Below are 8,198 nucleotides of genomic sequence, written 5' to 3'. Positions count from 1 at the left end.
ATTAAGTTGAGGAACTTGAGATGAAAATTATCCTGGATTATCTGGGTGTGCCCCATATAGTCATGTTGTTGTTCTATTGTTCAGTCGTGTCTGGCTCTTTGTGACCCCATGGACTGCAGCACACCAGGCTTCACTGTCCTTCACTATCTCCTGGACTTTGCTCAAATTCATGTCCATTGAATCGATTATGCCATCCAATCATCTCATCTTCTGTTGCCCCTTTCTCCTCCTGCCCTCAATATTTCCCAGCATCAGGGTCTTTTCCAGTAAATCGATTCTTCGCATCAGGCGGCCAAAGTATTGGAGCTTCAGCAATACAGTCATAAGGTGCCTTAAAAGAGTGAGAGGAAGGAGATGTGATGAGGAAGGCAACATGTTAGGATCAGTAAAAGATGTGAAGATGCTACACTGTTGGCTTTGAAGATGGAAGAAGGGGTTTGGGGAAATGGAGGAATGAACTAAGGAAGGATTGTATTCTATGTACCATGCAAGTGGTCTCCAGAACTGGAAAGGACAAGGAAATGGATTGTTCTCTGCCAGTGCTTTGATTTTCACCAAATGAGACCAGTGTTGGACTTCTGACCTCCAGAACAATGAGATAATAATTTTGTATTGTTTAAGCCACTAATTTTCTAGCAATTTGATGCAGCAGCAATAGGAAACCTCTACAGGCCACGGTGGACATGTGTGCATTGAATCTAGGACTTCATGTCTTCATGAGACTGGAGAAAACACAGAGAGTGAATAATGCAGCAGTGAGATTCTCAGATATAAAGGGCCATTGAGAGTTTATATGTGTCCAGACAGGCCCTTTCCAACATACTCGAGGTTGGACTGAATGAATCAGGTTAACTAATCAGTTAACTCAGATCTAAATGTTAAAGGCAAGTATTATCCATCATTGGTTGTGATCATTTTAATGTGGATTGGCTTTCCTTAAAGTAAACGTAATATACAATGGTTAAAATATTACAAATAGTTATATGACTCAGGATTATGTTTTAAAGTGTACGTAGATTTTCTACTACATTTTAAATTCCATAAGGGCAAGAAATACACATCTTTTTTCACTATTAACTTTCTTTGCCTAGTACAGTACTTGGTATGTCACAGGTGCTCAGTCAATATTTGGTATATGAGTGAATAAAAGAAAAGGCTTTACCATAGGGAGTTTCCAACATATTAAAGAACATTTAATACATATTTGATTTTACATGGAGGTTTTCATGAAGATACGTTTTGTGTAAAGAGGGCTTATGCCAGCCATGAGATTTATAATTGACTCAACATATTGGGTATTTTTGGACTTTCACTCTCCACTCTAGGAATAGGGGACACAGAAGTGAAGAAAACCAAATACCTGCTCTCATGTAACGTATAGAATTTTAGTAGACACAGTAACCAGGTACACTATGAATTCACAAGTATTTCTGTACCTTCTACAAGGAGATGCCATTCTTTATCCAATATTAATGGGATGTAAGCTTTGACTAACCCCCCCACCAAAAAAGAAATGAAAGGTTTGGAGCCACCCATATTCTTATTTTGTCCCCTTTTTGTTAGGTTATTTGATATAGCAGAGGAGGAAAACTAGCATCTGTTGAATGCATTCTGTATACCGAGCACTGTGCTCGGTTCTTGGTCTCATCTACGTACCTATGATGAATGTTCCATTTACCCTGTCAAGATAAATTTAAAAGCAGTTTACATAAGGTGTTTTCTAATATCTTCATTTTGCACGTGAAGGAACAGTCTCAGAGATGTTGGAAAATTGTTAAAGAGCCCACAGCTAGTAAACGGTGGGGACAGCATTTGAACACTCATTTACTGGCAGAACCCATCATGCACAAACCATCACATCACTGTATTGAACATGACCTCAACTTCTTTACCTCTGTATTGCAGTAAGCCACGGTAAAAGGCTCCTGAGTTGTCAATTTGTATTGGAGTTATAATGAGCCGCTGTAGAACATAATACTGTTGCGGAGGAAGGCCTTGATTTACTAAACCAAGTGATTTGAGGGAGTGGCAGATGGTGGAAATGTGAAGAAGGACCAGCACAATTGAGGGCAAGTCTTCCAATGTGCTAACTAGCGTGCAACTCTGGACAGTGCTTCTTGAAGGTGTCTGAGGCATCCCGGTCTCTGAGCTCCCCTTCTGCTGTCTCAAAATTTACCTTTGCTTGTACTTGTGGACTCTCTGGTTTTCGCGATCTCATTAACTGTCTGGTCCAGGCTCCTGATGTGCTGCTGTGATTGTTGAAGCATTCCAGTCTTTGCCGGTCATGAGGAGGGGCTGCAACTCCAGTGTGGGAGGCAGTGCACTGCTTTTAATTAGCTGCAGCTGAATTCCCATCACCTGGATGCAGTTTTAGTGTACTGCCGCTCACATCATTTGAATAACGGGCTGCATTGACTGAGAGCTCCCATCCCCTTATGGGAGTCTGTCTAGTTTGAGCTCAGGAAGCTGATGTGATTAAGTGCCGGGGTTTTGATTAGGTGGACTTTGACAAGGCTTATTTGATTGTGTCAGGCTGGGGTTTCTTGAGGAATTGCCTCTGTCTCAAAATTGAACCACAATTTGACATGTCTGGGAACTTGGGATTTCTGGGCTGTGAGGCCAAAGGAATTAATTTTAATTGGCTAAAAGTAAAGACTGAGGAATTCAGAATACCTTGTACACCCCCATTATCTCACTCAACCATTTGTTTTCCTATCATGGACACTAATTTAGATGACATCAGCAGGCTCTGCAGATCATTTTTATCTATGCACTAGACCCGAGAGTTACAAATGGACCAGCCAGAGGAGATTCTTATCCTTGCCCTACAGGATTCATACCTAGACGGTGTCTTACTCAAGCACACTTAATAGAGCCTCTAGGCAGGACATCTGGAACAAGGCAACGGAGCAGTAATGGAGGTCATGAGTGGGCTTTATATTTATACCATGTACAGCTAATTATTCATTTCACTAAATGCCATAACATGATGTCCTTTCCAGCTAGTGAAAACCTAGGGGATTTGCCCTAAAGATCGAGTTCAGTAGTTCCTTAATTACTGCAAGGCTGTATCTTGTTGGCAATTTCAAAGGAATTCCCAGGCTACCTCCTCTATGAAAGCCAAGAGTGAGTCAACATTGTGGGGAATGGAGCTTCAGTATGTACGTATTTCTTGTGTTTGAGGGTTGCTGACCATGTAACCTGTATTAGTATAGGAAATGCTGCATCACAGTTTACCTGGGCAAGCCATCTCAGTATTTAACCTCTTGCATGGCACTTAGGATAGTCTGGAACAGAATGGGGCCCTCTGAGACTAGGGAAGTCGATCTCATACTGTAAGCACCTCTCTGTTGAGCAACAAGTTATTAACACCCACCTCAAAGTTCTTAGATGAACCCAACATTTCATCGAACTCATTCCACAATGATCTCCCATTACTAGTAGCATCTTACTAATGACACAGAGCCCTGAAGCTGCTTTTAAAAAAGGACATGAAATCTGTTGAATGAGAGCTGTTTCTAAAGAGGAACAGATGTGCTACCCAAACTCAATTCCTTGGATGCTTCTCTAGTAATTGTGTGCCAGATCCATATGCTTCCCCCCTCCTCTACTCCCAGCTTCTAAAAGGCAAATGTCTAAAGTAATACAAAAGCTTCAATAACCCACTCAACCTAGGAACCAGGTCAGCAAAGGACAGATTGTGAGGAAACGTGGTTCCTTGTGTGATGCACTCCTAGTATTTCTAACTTCCTGAATGTTGGGAGAAATAGACAAGCAGACACACACGCTCTTCCATGCTTCCCTGGCCGCAGCATCTTCCTTATGAATTAAAATTAAGAAAGATTAATTAGCGTGTTGCTGTAGAGCATGTGGAAGATAGCTGCTCCCCCGATGCATGTAGAGAGGGTGCTACAGGCCTGTGATTCATTGCTCTGTCAGCAGTGTGAGATATACTCTATGAAAATGCCATATAAATGCAAATACAAATACAAACACCACCTTCCCCTGTTGGCTAGTGATAAGGTGCTCATCCAGATGAGACATTAAGATTTAAAAGCAGAAAAGTAATAGCTGGGAGGGGAGAGAAACACAATTACTCTTCAAATAAAGTTTCCTTTTTAAGAAAGTCATTAAAGTGTTTTGTTGCCCCACCCCCCACCCCCAAGCAGTGACCGTTGTTCTACAGCCTTAATGGGGAGACCATATTCAGAAATGATGCATTTGTGATTCAATTAGTAAGGGGACAAATTTGGAAATAGGACTGGGAGATGGAGGATTTATTGTGCCAAGGAGGGGTGTTTTTCCCAGGGGTGAGTGAGGAGCTCATGGCCGAGTTACCTCTGATATGGGCCCTAGTCACTGACTTAATAATACCTTTGGATCTTTATATAATCCCTTATATTTTTTCAAGTGCTTATGTGAAAGTGTAAAAAAAAAAAAAAAAGGCAACCCAGTGAAGGCCTAGCCATGTGCCTGGCACTTTCTTCTTAAGGAAAAAAGGGTTTGCAGAGAGCCATTTTCTCAGTTGTGTTTCCCAATTGTATTGCAGCTTGATGGCTTACTGTTGATATATGGAGAGGTCCCTTAAGATAGATGTGAAAGGAGAGTGAATAATGGAATCATAGAATTTTAGGGCTGGAATGAGCCTTCGAGGATTCTATCATTGTTTCAGAACTGAAAATTTAGCCAGACCCTGTCAGTAGCGAAGCTTTTCAATCCCATTAGAATCCTTGTATAAGAGCCTGAAAAGAAGTCCCACTTGGGTATCATCCAGTCTAGAATTACAGAAACTGGGATCCCAAAGCAAATGATATCTTGGGGGTAGACCTGCTTGTCCTTCCTGACATCATCCTCAAAAGTTAAGGGACCTCCAAAACAACCCACATTTCCCTTTATAGCCCATTGGAGAGATGGCACTCACTGAATTATTGAAACTCTTCTTGAACTAGTTTATATTATCTGCCTGCCTCCTGTCTTGGAACTGAGTGTTCACTACGACTGTTGTTTATTGATCCCAAAGGTATTTTCCTAGAGTTTCACATTTGGACTGTGGCCAGGAAGCTTAGTTCTAAACTTCTGGATATATGTGAGTCTTTCAGACTCATGAACAAGAAAAAATACCAGCAATGTCATTCCAACTGTCTTTGTGCTGTCATTTTCCTCTGCCCAATACTTCCAGTGAATTCTAATTGTCTTTTGTATCTTAGCAGCCTTGGGCAATTTGGCATGCAGGACCTGCCACTAATTTAATTATCTTGTATCTATTGGAGGGCTCAGCAAACATACTATGGCCCATGGGTTGGGCACCTGTTTTTGTAAATAAAGTTTTATTGGAATGCCGTCATGCTCTTATTTATGTATTGGCTTTGGCTGCTTTCCCACTACAACAGTGTAATTGAAAATTGCAACGGTGATTGTGGCTCACAAAGCCAAAATATTTACTGTCTCATCCTTTCTAAATACTTCCCAGGTGGCTCAGTGGTAAATAACCTGCCCACCAATACAGGAGATGCAGGAGACCTGGGTTCGATCCTTGGGTCACAAAGATTCCCTGGAGAAAGTTATGGCAACCTACTCCAGCATTCTTGCCTGGGAAATCTCATAGACAGAGGAGCCTGGCCGGCTACAGTCCATAGGGTCGCAAAGAGTAGGACATGACTGAGCAACTAAACATGAATGTATGCACACAGTTCTTTCCAAAAAAATGGTTGATAACATCTGCTCTGTATCACTGGTTTTTATTTACAGACATTGAACACGATAATAGAAGCTTTCTCAAAATACAGATTGCTAGAACATACTTGTTAAATAAGAATATCTGTGGGTGGTTCTTGGGCTTGATATTTAGCAAAAATGCAGTCCAGATGATATTGATACATCTTGGTTAGTAAGCACTGTTCTCTGTGAATACTTTAGTCATTTAAACATTTTATTTATTTATTTGTTAGTTTGTTTTTGGCTGTGCTGGGCCTTCTTTGCTGTGCATGGACTCTCTAGTTGCGGCAAACAGGGGCTTTGTCTAATTGTGGTGCATGGGCTTCTGATTGTAGTGACTTTTCTTCTTGCAGCTCTTGGGCTCAGTAGTTTTGGTGCATAGGCTTAGTTGCTCAGCGACATGTAGGATCTTCCTATACCAGAGATCCAACCCATATACCCTACATTGGTAGGTGGATTCTTAACCACTGAACCACCAGGTAAGTCTCCACTTTGATCATTTTATTCATTTTTATTTCTAAGAAACGATGGACTGGAAGAAACACAAGCTGGAATCAAGATTGCCGGGAGAAATATCAATAACCTCTGATATGCAGATAACACTACCCTTATGGCAGAAAGTGAAGAGGAACTCAAAAGCCTCTTGATGAAAGTGAAAGTGGAGAGTGGAAAAAGTTGGCTTAAAGCTCAACATTCAGAAAACAAAGATCATGGCATCCGGTCCCACCATTTCATGGGAAATAGATGGGGAAACAGTGGAAACAGTGTCAAACTTTATTTTTCTGGGCTCCAAAATCACTACACATGGTGACTGCAGCCATGAAATTAAAAGACGCTTACTCCTTGGAAGGAAAGTTATGACCAACCTGGATAGCATATTCAAAAGCAGAGACATTACTTTGCCAACGAAGGTTCATTTAGTCAAGGCTATGGTTTTTCCTGTGGTCATGTATGGATGTGAGGATTGGACTGTGAAGAAGGCTGAGCAGCGAAGAATTGATGCTTTTGAACTGTGGTGTTGGGGAAGACTCTTGAGAGTCCCTTGGACTGCAAGGAGATCCAACCAGTCCATTCTGAAGGAGATCAGCCCTGGGATTTCTTTGGAAGGAATGATGCTAAAGCTGAAACTCCAGTACTTTGGTCACCTCACGTGAAGAGTTGACTCATTGGAAAAAACTCTGATGCTGGGAGGGATTGGGGGCAGGAGGAGAAGGGGACGACAGAGGATGAGATGGCTGGATGGCATCACTGACTTGATGGACGTGAGTCTGAGTGAACTCTGGGAGTTGGTGATGGACAGGGAGGCCTGGCGTGCTGCGATTCATGGGGTCGCAAGGAGTCGGACACGACTGAGTGACTGATCTGATCTGATCTGGTGGGTACAATTTGAGTCACAGCAAAAATAGCAGCTCAGATTTAACTAATTCTTGCCAAACTGATGACACAGAATCTCCATATCCCCTCCAGGGTCACGCCTAAGATATTGTTGGGAGTCGGAGGGTTTTTATCTATAGTCATGAATGAATAAGTTTTCCATTCCTTGTTGCCACCTATCACGTTATCACTAAATATGGATGCTGTATGTTTCTGTCTATAAAGCACTGCCCCCTCTGCCAGGTGTTGCCATGGTTGCCAAGTGGCACAGTCTTCTTTTACAATTGGTATACCAGAATACCCAAGGTATTAATGATGCTTTGTGTTTCATTGCCAAGTACAGACTGATCCTCCCTCACTCCTCTGTGCTCCATTATGTTACAGACTTACCCTAGTCCTGGTACTGATACCACAACATCTTACAGAGATCTTGGCAAACCATTTCAGTTTTTACTTATTCTCCATAAGTCTCAAAAATGAACAAAATATGGACTTGGTCAAGAAACACACCTGATGTATTCAGATTAATCTACTCTTTGCTTCTCTCTTAAGTTGGTTGTGTCTGGCTACTTCTTCACTTAGGACAAATTCTTTCCTAGAAGGTCACTCATGATGGGAAGCCATTTACTCCTCTAGCCTCTAACTTTTACTGTACAAGCCCCAAAACACTTAGAAAAACTTTCAATTCTGTAATTAGCATGACATTGAAATCTGTAGAATGCTTACGTGTACATCTGTTCTTATTAGGAAGTAAGTCACATAGTCCTGAAGGAAAGTATTAGCTGGGTAGATACTCTTTTTGAATGAACAAATAAAAAATTGTATATTGAGAGATATTGCAAACGTTGAAAGTGTCGAGAGAATGCCATTTAGGGTGTTTAAAGTGTTTAGGAAGTATTTTAATTGAGGGTATGGGGATATTTAACCTCTAAAAGAGGAGGCAAAAAGGAGATACAATAGATATTTTCAGATATTTGAAAGGATGCTGTACAGAAGGATTTAGCTGCTTCTTGGCAACTGAATTGGGCAGAACTAGGACTGTTGAATGAAAACTAGAATTAGACAGAGTTAAATTAAATCTAAAAAAAGGACTGTGAGATTAGAACAGA

At 41.3% G+C, this 8,198-nt stretch overlaps 1 long non-coding RNA gene across 1 annotated transcript; it reads right to left on the bottom strand.

The window, feature by feature from the left end:
* Positions 1-239: 239 nt before the first annotated feature.
* On the bottom strand, positions 240-2,295 carry LOC123331872. Its single transcript, XR_006548677.1, has 2 exons — positions 2,177-2,295; positions 240-331 (listed from the first exon to the last, which is right to left on the bottom strand). It is a non-coding gene; the product is annotated as an uncharacterized LOC123331872 (long non-coding RNA).
* Positions 2,296-8,198: the final 5,903 nt, after the last annotated feature.

This window comes from Bubalus bubalis, chromosome X (assembly GCF_019923935.1).
Source record: "Bubalus bubalis isolate 160015118507 breed Murrah chromosome X, NDDB_SH_1, whole genome shotgun sequence".
Classification (NCBI taxonomy): domain Eukaryota; kingdom Metazoa; phylum Chordata; class Mammalia; order Artiodactyla; family Bovidae; genus Bubalus; species Bubalus bubalis.
Note: the sequence above shows the minus strand (reverse complement) of the source record. Positions and strands in the feature narration are given on the sequence as shown.